The 20,090-nt window shown below is 43.3% G+C and overlaps 1 non-coding gene across 1 annotated transcript; it reads right to left on the reverse strand.

Moving 5' to 3' along the window:
- Window positions 1–16,855: 16,855 nt before the first annotated feature.
- Window positions 16,856–16,958, reverse strand: LOC121836208. The gene has a single exon (XR_006077842.1). It is a non-coding gene; the product is annotated as a U6 spliceosomal RNA (small nuclear RNA).
- Window positions 16,959–20,090: the final 3,132 nt, after the last annotated feature.

The raw sequence follows: 20,090 nt of genomic DNA on the forward strand, positions 1-20,090 counted from the left end.
ACCAATATCTTGTTAAAAAAGTCTCGAAAAGGAATTTTAAAACGAATTAAACGATTAGCAAAGAGCACCTGGTGGATGTCGCTAACGCCTCGTTTGTAATGCTCGTCTAGGAACCTTGACAGCTACAGCTAGTGACGGAGGTTGTCTCGTCTCCGGCCACAACGAGAGAAGGGGGGAAGGAGGAACTCCCCTCTTCCCGAGAATCCCTTTTGTGTGTCGCAAAAGTCGCCTTTGTCCCCCTAGAAGATTATAGAAGATTAACCCGTCACTCAAAATTCGTACAAAAGCAGCCGCTTCGGTGGCTGGAGCGACTAAGCCATCCTCTCGACGTCAGCCTCGCCGTAGCTTTGCTCGTCTTGAGACGACCTACGTCACGATTGCGTTGGATGTCACGTGCTCTAAGCTAGGCCTTCTCCGAGTGCTTGCCAGAGTGGGCCGTTTATAACGAAAAATACAGCCACCGGGATCAAAATACAAACGTGCGATTGTCATTTACGGATATTGTGGATCATATTCAACCTATTTTTGAACACGACGGGAATATTTCAAATTTCGTTGAAGTATCCCTTTAAGAGCTGCACTCTCATCCGGCGTTACAGGGAATTATAAACGGCTTTAATTTTTTTTTTTTAACTCACTTGTTTATTTTACCACAGCCGCTTGATTAGGACTCCCCTTGGGAGCGGCCTGCCGTATGCCTCACCCCGCCGGTGAGAGCGATAGTTCTACTTTACCCCGCAGCGCCAGCCGTGGCGCTCGCTATCGGCGAGAGAGGATCGGTTCGCCCGACCCGGCCCGGTGTGGCTATTTAGATTGTCTTTCGTGAAGCGGCAAGTCTCAGTTGAAACGAGTGCCAGATTGCATGAATGATGTGACAAACCTGTGTAGAATAAAAGCACACGATTCTTTCTGCGCGGAACTCACTCAGCTGCAGGCTGAGCATTAGAGCCGCATTTAGCTGACAGGATGAGCGAATTGTCATTTTATCGTTCCCGTAAGTGTTGCCCAGTTTCTATTACCACTGTAATATAGGAATTATAGTTGGATATAGCTAGGCCATATAATTTCCGGTTTTAACCGATGCTCGCTCAAACTGTGCCTTTTCTTTATCTGTGAGAGCCAATAAAAACGGATTACTCGTGCCTAACTTCAGCAATATAAGCTTCAATGTTCACGAACAAATCAAGGGAGTCATATAGTTCGCAAGCGGAATACCTTTCGGGAAAGAGATTTCTGCGAAAGTCTCAATATATTCTCAAGAGAGTTATTTAGGTCACCAGCCGAGTTTGCCAGAAGAGGTCTGAGGAGCTTCCCGAGAAAGAACTTGCAGAGCTCTTCGCTGTGGTACGGGTCTCTGCAGTTAGTACACCAGAACACCGGGCATTCCATAAGGCGTGGAAGCACAGCGCTCGAGAGGACCTTGCAAACCTGTCCACAAGGACGAATTTTCGCCGACTGCAGAAACCTCTTGACAAAGGTGCCCACGAGCTTGCACGGCCAGACAGCTTCAGGTCGTGGATAGCTGAGACATCCTTGGTCAAGGCTAAACACGAACTAATTTACTCCATCACGTGATTCATTGCCCTTAAGTTGCAGCTTGCATTTAGGACACGTCACCTGCAAAGTTGAGCGGGTTCTACACATTGGCCTTCCTTGCTTCAATCTCTCTTGAAATTCGTCGCAGGTTGTCGCAGTTTTTTTCATTCGCTCGTTCAGTCGTTTGGCTTGCATTTGAAGGGGGTGCCCGTTTTTCTTGGCATCTTCCATGAAGCCTGTCAAATTGAATGACGTGTGACATTCTTCCACTTTAAACTCTTTTCGCAGGCAAGGGTCAATAGCCACGCACTCATCAACAGCTGGTTTTGTTTCTGCAAGGGACTGAATTTTGCGTTGTTGGCTTCTACCGCTCGCGTGCGACGAGGAGGTGTTAGGTGGCACACGAACAAGCGTTCCGCGCTTCTTTGAATCTGCTGGTTTCCATGTACAACGGATACAGTAGGAATTGAATCGGTACCGTTGTCAGACGCAGCAACTTCCGCTTCATCTCTACCTTGTAGTCCTCCTCCTTAAAACGGAGAGAGCACACGACGGGTCCTGGAGCTTGGTTACCACCGGCTGCCATTCTCGCTGCCTTGTCGCGAAATGTTCTTCAACCAGGCACTCCGGACGGCAGCTCTTGACTGCAGAGTTGCGGATTTCTCGCTGAATTTGATTTACAATGCGGCACGCAACAGTCTTTAGGCATCGCGTGCTCCGTAACCCATCTGCACACTTTAAAACTGTGGAGAGACAGAAAAAGGCGGCTGTCTACGTCTCTTCTTTCTCATCCATCAGTGGTTATCGCCACAAAACTATAAAAACGAGCAAAAAAAAAAAAAAAAAACGATCGAAAACGCAAACCACACACGCGAGCACAGGGTAAAACTACGATATTTTCTCCGCGCAAAGCGGTACAAAGGTGGGGGACAAGCGATTTTCGCGGCCTTTTGCAACCGCGGCAGCGCCTCGTTATCGGCGAAGCCAATGACGGGCAGATATCTTTTCTGGGTCGCGGAGCAAGAGCGCGTTGGGAGCCTTCTTTAGCTTTGAGCTCACAAGACCACTCGCCCGTGTGCAGCGCCTCCATGGCAGATGGGAGAAGTTCTCCTCTCACAAGCAACCTTTCGTTTCCGGAAAACAAACGGCAGGCCGCACCAACAAGGGGGATCCAGAGGCCGTGATCTTACAGTGGAAAACCGTAAAACTTCACATAACATTTTATGGGGCACTTCTTTCGCCGTTAGTGATGTCACCGAGCTTGAAATGCCCGTTTGATCGCCACTTCGACATCGATGAAATGAATATCTCACAGGGTGAAGGTGGCACCACGTTTTATTTATTTATTCATTTACCCTCAGGGGCGAGAGACGTTACAGAGGGGAGTGGCGTACAAAGGTCACAAAAACCAAAACAGCATAGAGCAAAAAAATAACATACAGTTGTTAGGGCTCTTTATAAGAAAAGATCAGCTACGACACTTCTAAAACGCGTGCAATCAAGGATTTCGGCGATGGCCCCGGGAAGGTGATTCCACATTGTTGAGATGCTAGGAATAAAAGAGTCATGAAAATGTTTCGTGCGGCTAGGTGGTATGCCAACGTTGTGATGGTGATCGATGCGTGCTGAAACAGAATGAGGTGCTGTTACTAGCCTTTCTTTCAGAATCGCGTTCTTATGATAATTCTTATGAAACTGACATAGACGAAACGATTTTTTACGCTGCGAAAGGAGAGGTAATGATAAGCATGATTTCATTGCAGTCACACTAGATGTACGATGGTAGTTGGAAAGTTTAAGACGAGATGCTCGGTTTTGAACTCATTCTAATTCCGAAATAAGAGATTCCTGACCTGGATCCCCAAACGGAGGCTGCATCTTCCAATTTAGTGCATGTTTTATGAAGTACTAATTTTAATAAAATGGGCGCAAGATAAAAGTTTCTCCGGAGATAGCCTAGCATGCGATTTGCGTTATTTACAACATGGTCGACGTGAAGTTTCCAGGACAGGTTAGAAGACGCAGGCACGCCCAGATATTTATACGATAATACGGCTTCGAGAGAGTGGTTATTTAGATGATAAGAGGGACATCCTCTATCACGACGAGAAATACGAATATTTTTGCACTTGTTAGTATAAAGTTTCATGTTCCACAAATCACACCACTCAGAGACGCGGTTAATATCAGACTGGAGAAGATGGAAGTCAGAATCACTGTTAATTTCACGATAAATCACACAGTCATCGGCAAAAAGACTCACAGATGAACATATATTAGTTGGCAGGTTATTAATATAAATACGAAATAGGAGATGGCCCAGGACGGAACCTTGAGGTACACCTGAGCCAACAGGAGAAGGTTGAGAACTAGTATTATTAACTGTTACAAACTGAGACCGGTTATTGAGGAAAGAGTGCAACCATACTAGCACATTGGGGTCTAAGTTAAATCTACTCAGTTTGAGGAGAAGTAGTTTATGTGTTACTTTATCGAATACTTTTGAAAAACCGAGGAATATGCAGTCCGTTTGAGATCCATGATCAAGGATGGAATGAATATCATGTGTGAAACACAAAAGCTGAGTCTCGCATGAAAATGTTTTGCGAAATACGTGCTGTGCCGTGTTAAAAAAGAGAACTTGGACTCTAAAGAGATTGCAAGATGCGAGTAAATATCATGTTCAATAATTTTACATGGAATGCTGGTGAGTAATACGGGTCGGAATTGTTTTGGACAATGTTTGTCGCCTGATTTATGCAAAGGAATCACCTTCTTGACCCTCCAATCCTCAGGTACACAACCTGTATCAAGAGATTGCTCAAACAGTTCAGTCAGGATTATCGAGCTATACATCTTAATATTAGTTAAAAATTTAGAATTTATGTTATCAATACCAGAAGATGACTATATCTTAAGATGTTCGATTATACTTGCAATCCGACAGTATCTATAAAAATTGGTTTCATTCTTGAAAACTCGAAAGAGGAATAGTCAGGATAGCTGGTAACTGTATTGGTAGAAAACGCCAAAGCAAACACAGTGTTAAGTAGACTAGCACAATCATCGCTGGGAACTGCTGTGCCGTCAGAATCTCAAACTGCTATAACGTAATCATCATTTTTGTTAACAACATTCCAAAATTGTTGCTGGTTATTTATAAGCATGGAAGGTAATGTTTACAAGCTTTTCAAAAATTAAATAGACACGCTGACTGCAACCGGCAGATACACTTCATTGCTGGAAAGTACGACACTGCCTCGACAGCCTAGTGCAATGGTTCGAAACACTGTTTTGATATTTTGGACTTTTTATATTGGACTAGTAAAGTTTATTTCAAATGTATTTCCTATCCCGAGTGTCGACCAACACACTGTTACCAAACAAGCCCGCCTTTGCCCACCGGGTGAGGGCACTGCGCGCGCGCAGAAACCAGATTTTCCCGAGGCGAAGGATCTGCGCATGCGCAGTGCCTACAGCAGTGATACCGCGTCGGCGTGACGTCAGAGAGTTGAGCTCGTCTATATTTGTGCATAGACATCATTTCTAGCAGTCTGAAACTAACGTCACGTGGTATTTATGCATAGCATCACGCTCGAACGCTCGCACATCCTCCAGCAGTGTATAAATTTTCATGCATATCAGTCCTTATTAAAGGGAAGCTGAAGAGGTTCCAAGGAAAAATATGAGTTAGAGGTGAATTCTAGAGTATTTTTATCCCGTGAACTTGAATATCCCATTCGTTTTCTCTAAAGATATAAGGAAGCGCGGTAAAACACGAAAAACCTCCGATCAGTCGTTACGCCGTATTAAGATCTCGCGGCCGCCAAGCGTGTGTCGCACGTGTGGGCAGCGCGTGCAATTGCAAGCCTTGACGCCTTTCTCTTACTTTTTTTTAAACTTGCAAGAGTGCGCGTGCATAGCTTTGATAGGCGTTGAAGATGCGCGAGAGCGAAGGTTCCTAAAACTCCTAATATGACGTCACATTCCGGGAAGGAGGGGCTTCAGTGGTACTTTGAAAAGGATTTTCTGCACCCTCCGTGCACCAAATAGAAACATAATTTCGGTATTCGTGATACTAGAGGCCAAACGAAGCCAATTTAAGCGTTGCTCCTTAAATACAAAACCGCTTCAGTTCCGCTTTAAAGCAGCCCATTTCATTGTGTTAACTGCACTGTCGTCAAGGAACATAGCTAGATACTTAAAGTTTCGGTTTAAAAATAATTATTCCCTTCCTGCGCTGTCAATGTGACCAACTGTCCAATGGACGAGTCGGCCTATGACGAATGTTCCTGCGTGACGAACCATCATGTTACCAGTCGACCTGTGACGAATCGTCCTCATCCCAGGGAAGTAATATTTTGAGCCCGACAATGAACAATGTTCCGCAGAAAAAAAACAACCTTGGGTATGAAAAAAAAAAATTGATGGCGGTGTTTTAGTTTAAGGAATATGACTGCAAGCCTTCACGCAGAAAGGTCAAGCATAACTAAGCAACTTAAACCGTACCAACCACTTAAAGTCTTGCAAAGAAATCTAACGAGGTGTGCTCAGTGCTAGGAGAAAACCACCTCTCTATGCGACAAGCGCATTGTTGAGATTACTTTAAGTGTTTTAAGTTGTAGAACAGAGCTGCTTAGTTGTGACCTGTCGAGTTTCCAACATATAAAACGACCTCAAAATATTATTGAAACAAAGGCACAATTGAGACCCTTTGAGCACATTATTAAGAAATGCTTAATAATTGCGTTTAGATATATAAGGTAATAAAAAGCAACAATCAAAATACTACATTTCGTGTTGAATTGTGGCCTGGACGCGTATTTTACTTGTAACGAGACGCTCGTTGACACGTGACACCGCATTTTCCACTGCGTTACCGGCAGGCTTGTGACACCAGCATGGCAGACGTCCAGTGCAAGCCATATAGAAATATATCGCTTGCGCATATCTAATCGGGCATCGCTTCATGTGGTCAATTTCGCCCCCCCCCCCAACGCAAATTAGAAAAACAAACATAATATGGCGCTTGTTCTTTTTTTTTTAAACTCTAGTGCATGCTGGCTCATGTTTAATATTGTCACAGAGTAAGGCGAAGAGGCGATAAATTATGAACTGATGAACTGAAAAGAAAGGTTTAATCGGCGAACTTGTGCAAAAAAACAAAACAAAAACAAAAAAACGAGCATTGAAACAGTAGAAAAGGGGGCGGCGATTTGGCGGCGTAACAGCAAGCGAAAGCCAGATTGACTCGACAAGGTCCCGCGCAGCTCCTTATCTAGTGTGCGTGACTATCTCAAAAATTCGGCAAAAAAGCTTCGAGCGTCGCGCACTCAGGGCGAAAATGAACAGGCACTTTCGAGAACGAGGAACTAGGAGAAAATGATAAAAGTTAACCCCGAGTAAGCATTAACGCGGTTCTTCTAGAATTCCGTGACCGAGTGTTGCCTGTTCGGCCCTGCGCGCGGCAATATTAGTTAAACTCAAGATAGTTCTTAAGTAATAGGACAGTAGAATGATAGCAAATACACCATGAATCATAACCAGGGTCATTCGTTTTCAGGTAAGACCCGATATTTCAGATTTTCGTACCCGGAACGAGTTTTATAAAAACCTATTAAACTTAATTTCTCCCCGAAAACCCACTTTCCTTGGAGGCGAAAACCAGCTGAAAGCCTGGAAAGTAGGAGACATTCTAGAATCACTTTTACATGTCTCCCCAAAATCGCCAGTTCGACGATCACAAATCTTCTAATTTTTGTGACCTTCGACGTATATTTGCTTCTAAACGCGCTTAAATGGCACTTGGAGACTGGAAGCAAGTTCATGGAAGCTAAGAACTGACCCAGGGATCTGTTGGCATGACGCTATTGCGCCGATGTCCTATTTATTAAATATCGCGCCCACAAGTTACAAAAAGACCTGCGCTACTTCAAGAGGAAATTCAAGTATTTTTTTCTAACATATTGAAATTGCTTTCTCGCCACCTAGACCTCAGGCCATTTGTGGGTTGATTGATTGATTGATTGATTGGGGTTTTTTGGCACATCAGCATCTAAGGCCATAATGCGCCAAGAGTCTGAACTATTGCGGTAGAGGGTTAGAGAGAGGAAAGAGCTATAGTAGTAGGTGATGTGATAAAATATGGACATGCATTTGTATAAGTGTAAAAGGTATGGTCATGAGTTAGGGGTGGAAAATAAAATCACAGTCGGTGTATAAGGCCGATATCAGTAAGAAACTTAAATAAGCAAACATGAGAAATGAGTGGTTCATCACCTAGCAGTAGGGCTAGGTGTAGTGGGACATGTTCTCTATATAGTTGTGAGAAGTGTTTCTGACGGTATTGATCATAAGTGCGACATTCAATTAAAATGTGTAGAACGCTTAAGGTTATGTTACAGTATTCACATACTGGAGCATCCTCCCCACTCAAAAGGTGCCCATGGGTGAGACGTGTATGACCAATTCGTAACCGACACAGGATTACTTCGTAGAAGCGCTCCCGATGCCGGGCTCTCTTATTCACTTATGTAAGGTTTTACTGCATGTAATTTGTTATACATTTCAGTATTCCACTGAAGTTGCCACTTTAACCGAATGCACCGTTTTAGAGACGTGTGATAGTCTTTATAAGGTATTTCACGCAAGTCTATTTGTTTCTTGCTAGCAGAACGTGCTGCAGAATCAGCCGCTTCATTTCCCGGGATGCCAACATGGCTAGGCACCCAGCATAAAGTTATGCGAATGTTGCTGTTTGCGGCTAGAATAATCTTACTCTGCAATTCAGAAACAAGTGGGTTTGTGACCCGTTCCAGTGATAAAACTGCTTTTAAAGAACTCAAAGAGTCAGTGAATACTACTGAGCGAGGAAACCTTTTCTTGGTTATGTAGTCGACCGCCAATAGCAGACCATAGAGCTCTGCCGTGAATATGGTGGCGTTTGAGTTTATTCTCCTTACTCGCTTAACAGATGGTCTAATCATAGCGCATCCCACAGTGGAGTCGTCTTTTGTCCCGTCCGTATAGAAACTTGTATACTCTTGATATTTACATTGAAGTTCCAAAAATTCCTGCTTCATGACTTCCTTCGGAACATCTTTTTTACTATGTTTCGTTAGTGTGAAGTCACAGTGAATGTTGCTGTAGTCCCATGGGGCAATATGTGGAGGGTATTGGACTACTGGGGCCTTTGCATCCATCCCAATAGACTCTGCTGAACTACAATTCCTAATTGAAAAAGGAGGAACTATGGAGGGCTTGTTTTGAAATGTTCTCTGGAACCGAATGTTTTCTATGTTATCTCGGGCAGGATGCTCAGGGACCGAGCGGACCCTAATGGAGTACATGAAACCTAGTGTGAACCTTCTATACTCCAAGGATGGTTCATTAGCTTCTACGTACAGACTAGGTACTGGGGAGGTGCGGAACGCACCAGTAGCTAAACGCAACCCCTGATGGTGAATGGGGTCCAACATCTTCAAAGCCGATGCCCGGGCAGAACCATACACTATGCAACCATAGTCAAGCCGGGAACGAACGACAGAGCGATAGATGCGTAATAGACATAGTCGGTCTGAGCCCCATGCCACATGCGATAAAACCTTAAGAACGTTGAGAGATTTCAGACATTTCAGTTTAACGCTCTTAATATGTGGAATAAACGTGAGTTTTGAATCAAATATGAGACCCAGAAACTTGTGTTCACTTTTTACGGAAATTGGAGTACCATAATACTTAAAGATGGATCATGGCAAATTCCACGCCGACGAGAAAAACAAACACAGGCTGTTTTCTCGGGCGAAAATCTAAAACCATTCGTATCAGCCCATTTGATCAAGTTATTAACCGTAAGTTGTACCCGACGTTCACAAATCGACAAGTTACAGGACGAGACGGAGATCTGCAGGTCATCAACATACATAGAATATTGTACTGAAGGTGGTATTACACGGGTAATTGAATTTAACTTAACTATAAAAAGAGTGACGCTGAGCACGCCTCCCTGGGGGACTCCATTTTCCTGTATGAACTCTCTTGAAAGTGTTGTGCCCAGCTTCACGCGAAAAGTACGGTGCTCCAAGTAACTTTGGATGGCAGCTAACATGCGACCTCGAACACCGAAACTGAACAAGTCTTGCAGTATGCCAAAACGCCAAACCGTGTCATAAGCCTTCTCTAAATCAAAGAAAACAGAAAGGCATTGTTGCCTGTTCACAAATGCCTCCCGCACAGCAGTCTCAAAACGAACTAGATGATCAATTGTGGACCGGGCTGAACGGAAACCGCACTGGTACTTATCAAGTAGGTTGTTTCTCTCCAAGTAAAATATAAGTCTCTTATTAATCATTCGCTCCATAGTCTTTGAAATACAGCTAGTTAAAGCTATGGGCCTAAAGCTAGATGAACATGAGGAATCCTTGCCTGGCTTTAGCACTGGTACGATGATAGCAACCTTCCAAGAGGATGGAATGTGACTCTCGAGCCAAACTCTATTAAAAAGGTACAAAATAAGTTCCAGGGTGGACGGGTGGAGATGTTCGAGCATTTTATAATGAATCCCATCGGGTCCAGGTGCAGACTGCTTGGATGAAAGAGCCGACTGAAGTTCGTGTAGTGTGAATGGAGCATTATATGGTTCTCTCATAGCACCAAAGGTGGTCATGGTCTTTTTTTCAGCGTGCAACTTGTGTCGCTGGAAATTTTGAGTATAATGCTCGGAACTCGATACAAATTCGAAGTGTTCCCCTAGGATGTCTGCCTGCTCTTTCAGACTCGCAGGGCATATTCCATTTCGACTTAAAAGTGGGACAGAAAATGCCCGGTAAGAACCGTCGATTTTATGCACTCGGTCCCAAATTTCTTTCAGGGATGCACTGCTATTAATAGAGGAAGCATATCCTCTAAAGCTTCGCCGCTTAGCATGCCTTCGGATGTACCTTGCCTGTGCCCTCATTCTTTTGAAATTAATAAGGTTGTTCGGTGTAGGATATCGCCTAAAAATTCCCCACGCTTTGTTTTGTTTCTTTTTAGCCTCTCGGCAGTCTTCATTCCACCACGGCTTTGGCCTTTTAGGAAGATGGGTGGACGTCATCGGTATGGCAATCATTGCAGCTTCCAGGATGTGCTTTGTGAGATGGTCTGTCGCTTTGTCAATAGAGAGTTGATGTAGAGATGTAACAGCTAAAAGAGATGATTGCTTAAAACGTGCCCAGTCAGCTTTTTCAAACTTCCACCGAGGTGAACGCGATGAAAGAGTGACGTGAGAATGGTTAAACTCTAAAATTAGTGGGAAGTGGTCACTTCCATATGGATTTTGGATGACCTTCCATGAAAGCAATGGTAATATTAAAGGGTGACAAATGGATAAGTCTATAGAAGTAAAAGTATGAGTGGTAGAACTAAAATAGGTAGCTTCATTCGTGTTAAGTAGGCACAATCCCGAGGAAAGAAGGAAGCGTTCAATGAGAGCCCCTCTGGGATCTCGTCTGCCACTCCCCCACAGAGGATTGTGTGCATTAAAGTCTCCCAAAAGTAAAAAAGGTGGTGGAAGCTGACTAACAAGGTCTTCAAGCTCTTCAATCTTTAGCTGATAACTGGGGGGTATATATAAAGAACAAACTGTAATTATACGATCTAACAAAATGCGGGCTGCCACAGCCTCTAGCCGAGTCTGCAGAGTCACTTCGCTACATGGAGTTGAGCGTTGCACTACAACTACAACTGCAACACCTCCAGATGAATGAAGTGCTTGTATCCGGTCCTTGCGAAATACCTGAAAGTACTTTAATATATTAGTGTGGCTGGCTTTTAGATGCGTTTCCTGCAAGCGAAATGCAATGGGGGCATGATCGTCTAGCAGCTGGCTCACATCGTCATAATTCGGAAGGAGGCCTCTACAGTTCCATTGAAGAAAAAGAGACATTGGCATTCTAAAAGGAAGTCAGATCGATATATATGGGTGGTTTCATCTCAAATCGTGCAGGCAAAAAGGGTCGAATTTTTAATTTCGATGAAAAAAATATATGTTATGGCGCCGTTTCTAAAACCGCAGTCGACACAAACCGAAAGTTCGTCGGATTTTTTGTTCTCGACTTATGAATTTTTAAAGAGGCCGCGGCGAAAAGCAGTGTTTTTCACACCCGTCGTGGGTGGGATGTTTCGCTTGATCTCCCGCCATGGATTTTCAGTCCACATTATATTATCTTTTTTGAAGCACTCTGTGGACACATTTCAAAGGCTCCAATACCATGAAATAATTTTAGGCCTTTTGCTTTTTTTCCGTAAAAATGTCAAAAACGCCTCCTCGGTCAATTGTTGACGAACTTTGACAATTAATTACTGGCGATCTACTTGGGTTACACCGATATTTTTTATGTCCACAGAGAGCCCAAAACACGCTCTTTATATTTATTATAAAATGCCTTGGCTGTATAAAATATCCTTTGCGGTACGTTTACGTTAATATTGTGCAAAAACCAAAAAGTACCATTTTTGAAATTGATTTTCTCAAAAAGCCCATTTTTTATTTTTTTTATTTTTTGTTCAAATGTAGATATGATAGTTGTCTACACGAAAATCAAGCCTAGAAAGTGTATATTTTGTTTGTATGTTCTACATTTAAGCATCAATATAGTACAGAAACGTGTTTTTACGGCTCGAAATGGACTTGCGAATTGCGCGTCTTCCCAAGCTTGGAAATAGTTTTTTTCTTTTTTTCAACGTTGCCACATAAAAATGAAATACAGTATTTCCACCCCGATATATTTATTGATTATTTAAATTTTATTATAGGCGGCAAGCTACATTGGAGGAGTTCCAAAAAGAGAAAGCAACACTTCTTAACAGACCAGCAGGTGTCGTAAATTTTTAACGTGTAGGAGTCGGCAGACGTCTTATTGATTCGGGGCCCTCATTGGCCTGCATGAACCTCCCGCCCTTTCGGAGCCAGCAGATGACCACGACCTTTCGCGCTCGTTGTGTTAGATGGGGCGGCCCGTGACAGTAAAGCGAGCAGCGCACCCTGTGTCACGAGGAGTGAAATGGTACGATTGTGTCGTTGACGCGGCGAACAGTGACAGCCACCCAGGAGGAGTCTGTCAGAGTATTGCACAAGGGAAAGCAAAGGAATCGTTGCCTGAAAGGATGAGGACACCACGGCCTTACAATGTCGACGGTCAACAACTGTTCTGCCAGCCAAAACAACGCCGCGTGCGCGCTAAAACCGGCGGCGCGGGACAGAAATCCCGCAGACGCACGCACGAAGATGGGCCGGTTTCGTTAAGGATGTGGGGAAATTTGAAACCAGCCATCCGTGCATGCGTGAAACGATACCGCCTGTTTGCCCTAGCTTCGAGCGCCCTATCCTTACCTTGAAACGGCCGTGCTCTCTCTCTCTCTCTCCGGGGAGATCCGATAGCACCGAAGGGTTATCTATTAAACTTGAGGAAGAAAACGAGAAGGGAGTGTTTAAGTTTAATTATCCCCACCAACCCGCTCGTTCTGTCCTTATAAAGGGTTATCTCTTTTGGAAACAGCAAAGCCCGGAGACTGACATTAAAACGAGCGTGTTGGTAAATATACTTGTGTTTGTATTCTGCCCGGAGACTAGTTGGGTCGAAGTCAGCCTCCTTGTTAACTATAACCGTTTGTGAAGAGTGGGCTTCTCCCGAGATGAAAAGTTAGCGCCGGCTGACGTGTTCTTTTGAAAAATGGAAGGGTAAAGAGAAAGTTTGAGTAACTGCAGAAACTACCTCGAAAGCTCCTCTCCCGATATGAAGCTTGAAGCATAGTCTCGGTTACCTTCTCGCGCATCGCCTGCTCGAATCTATTCTTCACTTTCTTTCGTACAGTCACTGTTCCGCACAGCCGTCGTGGATTTGCGTAATAGAGGGAGGAACAGATTCGAGCATCACCTGGACGCCGTCATCCTGCCAGACTTCAATGTCGTAGGACCGACTCGTGTGTGTTTCTTCGCCCCGCTGAACTTTGTTTCTTGGGTGCGGTTTTTTCTAAACGTTTTTTTTTTATGTTTTCTTATTAACCGTTTGTTAGCACTGTTCAGTTGTTGGGTTTATTTCGTCATGGCGTAGCGGCCTGGCAGTAATGTAGAAAGCGTGTTCGCACGCATTTGGTTGCGTCCCGTTTAGGAACTGCCCGGGGGAGTTGGTTTTTGTTCTTGCCATGTGCGGCTGAGTTCTGCCGTCTTTATTAAATTATTGATTTTTTTGTTTGTTTTACCTTTACGTGCCGTCGACTTCTTTGTCTGACCCTCCACCAGGCGTGGACCTATCGCCTTGCCACCGCTCGAACCTAAATACTTTATTTATTTTTTTAACGCAATTTTTGTTAAGATCGGAGTCGGGCAATTTAATTCCTATTTATTTATTTTTATTTCCTACCCCTCTCCATGACCCACTCTCTCTGTGTTTCAGACCGTTTCTGTGTCACCACTTTTGTGTATTACGGAAGTGAAAGGACATTCCCTGGTGACCTGTGCGATGTGCGGTGAACAAGCCCCAGTGTTTGGTTTCGTAAAGAATTGTATATAATATATCGACGATGTGGTGACTTTCTTTGTCTTAGTAATATGACAGCTAATAGCTAGTCGTGCTAGTTTACTTTGAAAGGTTTATAAATCGAAACAATACAATGTCTGTGCCTTTTGGTTATTGAAAGTCTACTAGGCCTGCTGATTTGGTTAGATATGTATCTCATGGTTCCCGCTCTTATCAAAACATACATAAATATTCAATACCACAAAATCCGTTTATAATTGATTACGAAATGCAGAAGAAAATTCAAGAAAACTTTTTCACAATTCATAGAGACGCATGGGTCGCTATGTCTGACTTAGGTCTTGCAAAACAAAGACGTCTTTTTCCGATATTGAGGCCTAAATATAAAACATGCAAACAAAATATACACTTTCTAGGCTTGATTTTCGTGTAGACAACTGTCATATCTACATTTGAACAAAAAATAAAAAAAATAAAAAATGGATTTTTTGAGAAAATCAATTTCAAAAATGGTACTTTTTGGTTTTTGCACAATATTAACGTAAACGTACCGCAAAGGATATTTTATACAGCCAAGGTATTTTATAATAAATATAAAAAGCGTGTTTTGGGCTCTCCGTGGACATAAAAAATATCGGTGTAACCCAAGTAGATCGCCAGTAATTAATTGTCAAAGTTCGTCAACAATTGACCGAGGAGGCGTTTTTGACATTTTTACGGAAAAAAAGCAAAAGGCCTAAAATTAATTCATGGTATTGGAGCCTTTTAAATGTGTCCACAGAGTGCTTCAAAAAAGATAATATAATGTGGACTGAAAATCCATGGCGGGAGATCAAGCGAAACATCCCACCCACGACGGGTGTGAAAAACACTGCTTTTCGCCGCGGCCTCTTTAAAAATTCATAAGTCGAGAACAAAAAATCCGACGAACTTGCGGTTTGTGTCGACTGCGGTTTTAGAAACGGCGCCATAACATATATTTTTTTCATCAAAATTAAAAATTCGACCTTTTTTGCCTGCACGATTTGAGATGAAACCACCCATATATATATATATATATATATATATATATATATATATATATATATATATATATATATATATATATATATATATATATATATATATATATATACTATATATATATATTATACATACCAGAGAAGACTAGACACAAATTTACGGGGCTTTTGGTGCCTCAACACGGCGGATTGTTTTTTTCTTGGCAGTGTCCTTCGGTCGTCCTACAACCTCAGAGGAGACCAGAGGAAGAGACTCTGTTTCGGGAAGAGACTGGTCGTCTTCAGAGAGCGGTAGGCTCTCGTCCATTTTTTCATCCGGCGAGAGCGTTGGGCCCTTGGGCGGTGGAGGTTGTTCTGTCCGCCTGGGCTTTTGGTTGCTGCAGGAAGCACGAGGAGGGAGCCCTCGACCCCTGCCAGAAGGACCAGCTAGGGCCGCTGATGGCGCCCCTGATACCTGGGACGGGGTGGTACCCTCCTTGGAGGGTACAGCACCCTTAGAACATGAAGGTGACTGAGTGTGCGTCACCTTCAAAAGTTCGGAAGGGGACCCCTGTGGAGAGGACAGGTCTTCCAGGGAAGTCTGTGTCTCCACAGATGCCGTAGACAGTGGGGGTCCCCTCAACACTGCCTGGGCATAAGAACCCCTTGCCTGAAAGGCAAGCTGTTCTTTGGCTGCTTGGTAGCTCAGGTTATGTTTCACTTTGAAAGTCAAGACGTCTTTTTCCTCTTTCCATTTTGGGCAAGAGCGAAAGAAAGCAGGGTGAGCTCCGCTACAGTTTATACATTTCGGTTCATTTTCACAGATGTCCGCTACATGGTCAGTACCACCGCACTTTCCACACGTTTCTCGGCCGCGACAGTTTCGGGAACCATGCCCAAAACGTTGGCAACGGAAACACCGCTGAGGATTTGGAATGAAAGGGCGGACTCTGCAGCTCAAATATCCTGCCTTCACGGTGGATGGAAGGGCATGGAGCTCAAATGTGAGTATCAGATGGCGGGTTGGTTTTTCTTGTCCGTCACGTTTTAAGGTGATTCGTCGAACAGCAACGACAGCACTCTTGCGAAGACCTTCGAGGATCTCGTCTTCACTGCATTCGAGAAGGTCATCTTCTGAGATGACACCACGAACAGTATTCAGGGTACGGTGGGGGGTGACAGTAACCGGGTAGTCTCCCAGGCTTGTCATCTTCAAGAGTGCTGTGCTCTGTGGCTTGTTTTCTACCTCAACAAGGAGGTCTCCAGCAAGCTTCTTTGCCTTATAAGATTTTCCAACCACTTGCTCTAGATGCTTTGCAATCACAAAGGGAGAAACTTTTGACAAATGCACAGTGTCACTTGCGGAGTGTACTACAAGAAATCGAGGATATTTTTCAGGTTCATTAGCTTTTTCAAAAGTAAGGGGAGCGGGGCGAACCCTTTTCGGGGGTCGCTCTGCTCGGGGTTGAGAAGAGAGGGGCGCCATAAAAAGGCAAAGGGTTTTCGGAATCTGTGGCGCGCCACCCACCACGGAGCCCAACGAGGGAATACGTAATACCCCATAACAAATATGGCTTTGCTGGAAGCATTACTCTATTAGCGCTACCCAGAAACTATAACCAAGTGTGGATCTGGACGAGAGTATCTGTCACCACCCAAGGTTAGCCCTTGCCGCCAACGAAGTTGAAAAGGAAAGAAGAGAAATGAGAAGAGTGAAAAGAAGGAGGAGACAAGGGTGAAAGAAGGGAGGGGGATAGTAGAAGGAGTGGCGACTAGACTGAATCATCCTGGCCGGGCCTTAAAAATGTGGAACGCTTCACGATTTTGCGTGTCATCCTTGCGCAGGGGCCATGCTAATCTTCTCTGTATCGTTCCAATTTTAGTATATGTACTTTGGAAGTACAACCATTTGTGGGGAAATAAAGGATGTGGAGTACGGGGGGGGGGGGGGGGGGTGAAATGCTTAAAAAACGTTGTGCCGAACCCGGGCTTAAAAAAGCCGTGCCGAACCTCAACATGTCAGAAACAAGAAATACCATGTGAGCTCGAGCACTATGTTTCTGCGTATTATCTGTACATTGTTTAATTTTCTTAGTGATAAACATAATTACGCACCGAAATCGATGCGCTAAAGTGAAAAATATTTTAAATAAATTGTTTCTAAATATAACCTGTAAACCCGAATTCTGGAATGGTTCTTGAAAAGCTCGATTTCTTCCGGATTGTCAGGTATGAGAATAGCGCCGAATTTTTACTCCTCGATTTTTAGAAAATATAAAAAACGTTGTGCCAAACCCGGGCTTAAAAAAGCCGTGCCGAACCTCAACATGTCAGAAACAAGAAATACCATGTGAGCTCGAGCACTATGTTTCTGCGTATTATCTGTACATTGTTTAATTTTCTTAGTGATAAACATAATTACGCACCGAAACCGATGCGCTAAAGTGAAAAATATTTTAAATAAATTGTTTCTAAATATAACCTGTAAAGACCCGAATATCTGGAACGCTTCTTGAAAAGCTCGATTTCTTCCGGATTGTCAGGTATGAGAATAGCGCCGAATGTTTACTCCTCGATTTTTAGAAATATAAAACCCAAAAAACGAAGACCCTAAAAACACACCCTATTGAAATGCGACAAGTGGCTTCATGCTAATTTGCAAGAATGAAAAAAAAAATCCATGCAAAATATGTAGACAAAAGTTCTAAATTTTCAGCACTGACGCCTATTTAATTGCGAAAAGCCTATTAAAGTTTATTTAAATACTACAACAGGTTTTAATCTGTGGGTGGAAATAAATGTAATAAAAGCACAAAGAAAAAAAAAAGGATGATTTGTAACATGAAGTTAGGGGACAAACGAGTTGGTGAAGGTTTAACATAATTTTTTGACAAACCCCCGAGAGTAGGGAAAAGAACCGAAGGACGCCACAACACAAATTCCACGCTTCAATCGTCCTTAATACCGCCGACACGCACCCGAGGAAGTAAGAACTTGAGTGGGTTCGACCCCAGGATAGTGGAATGCAAGCCCGGCGCGATAACCGCTGCGCAACACCGCAAGAGCGCGAGGAGCATAAAACTTGCCTATGACCCCGAGTACGGTCGCTCGGTGCGGCTCGTGGAGGTATGTCGAGAAAAATGCGATCAGGAACTTTTCTGAATGGTACTACCGTTAAACCTACCTGGCTAAAGGATTCGCGCAGAGTCCCGGCCTTCTTAATTATCGATTACTTTTTTTCGGGGGTCTACCTAGATTAATTTAAATACGGCGAAGTTCGTCTCTCTCTCTCTCTCTCTCTCAAGATTTCCCATGCAGCCTGAGCAGTATTTTAATCGCTTTTGGAACCACCTCCCACTCTTTCTTAGCTCTCTTTTTGTGTCGAGGCGAGGTCAACGGCCATCAAGAACATCATGCCTGGAGGCGCTTTGATAACTGCGCTCATTTTTGTTTTATGGCGAGAAAACGAATTTTCCCATTCAAATGTTTGCAGGGTACCGGCGTCTGGAGATAGATGGCGCAAGTGAACCATGTCCGTGACTGTGGGGAATGCGTGTTTCTTCCGTGTATGATTGTCCTGTCGCGTTGGTCATACAAAAAAAAAAAAAAAAAAAAACCAGTATGCAGACATTTTTGAAGCATATAGGTATAAAACAAGCATTCCTCGAGTACGCTTGAGGAGCTGCCCGCAGAAAATTCTGTCGTACATGTATGCAGCGAACGCCGTGTCTTTTGTGTAATCTCTGGACAGCGTGTCGACGGTTTCGCGCTATGACCACATAAAGGGATACTGCTACAAAATTCTATCGCTTATCGTCTAAATGTCAACCACGTTCTGGCCACACCACGAAGACACCGATTTCTTTATTAGCTCGTAAAGATACCAACACATTATTTAAATGCAATAAGCCGAATGTTGTTACGTCCCTATGAACTTAAAAGTGGCCATGAAATAAGTTTAGGGCAGAATAAATCAATTTAAATTGGGATTTTACTAATAGCGTATTGTTCAGTGGGCCAAAAGGAAGAGGGCAGAAAGCCGAAATACTGACTTTCGGTACGGAAGTTTGAAAACATATTGGACTATTTCGTGCCTCCCTTCCTTCGAAAGCTCTCCGCTTTTTCGCTGTGATACATCCGCGGTACCCAAAGCACGTCACCCGGCCCCAAAGCACGTAATACGACACCCGTCCTCGCTATTTATTTATTTACTTATTTATTTATTTATTTACTTGTTTATTTATTTATTTGTTTATTTATTTATTTGTTCTTGTTTTCAGTGACCCACCAACAGCTTAACGCCTCCTTAGTGTTGCGCTTATCAATGAGTCAATGAGTAGAAAAAGGTTAAATAGGATAAAAGCGAAACGTTAGGAAAAAACAATAGCCTCAACACAATTTTGAAATTTACGCTTTTCATAAAAAATATCAAGGCTAGCATTCGCACAAATCTGTTCTATGGTTATAAGTCAGTTGTAGGCCTGTCATGGGTGCAGCATGGTAAAAGTCGGTAGGGTAAAACAAAGTATAAAGTCTACAAGACTGACGAGGAACGTGCAAGTAGATGTAACTAAGTAGCTCTGGGGAATCAATTATACCATTTACAATCTTATACAAATATGTCAGTTCACGAATTGTTCTCCTGTTGTGCAACGAGTCCAACTTCACGAGTTCACAAATCCTGTCATAACTATAAAAATAATTCGGTTGAAAATAACGACCAAACGAAACACGAACGAACCTACGTTGAACACTCTCAATTACACCTGAATTTGTCACCCGAATACAGTTCCAGACAACTGAGGCATATTCAACACGACCACGCACCAGTGAAGAAAACAAACGTAAAATACAAAGTGGTTTAGAAAAATCGCGTGTCACTCGTGTAATGGCTCCCAGCACTCTAAAGGAAGCATTCGTAATTGTAGTCACGTGATGATTGAAATTAATTGCAGGATCCATTAAAACGCCTAGATCACGGATGACCTTAACGCGAGTAATATTGGTGGAATCTAATACATAGGAAAAACTCAGA

Source organism: Ixodes scapularis, unplaced genomic scaffold (genome assembly GCF_016920785.2).
Source record: "Ixodes scapularis isolate PalLabHiFi unplaced genomic scaffold, ASM1692078v2 PGA_scaffold1__304_contigs__length_218370807, whole genome shotgun sequence".
Taxonomy (NCBI): Eukaryota; Metazoa; Arthropoda; class Arachnida; order Ixodida; family Ixodidae; genus Ixodes; species Ixodes scapularis.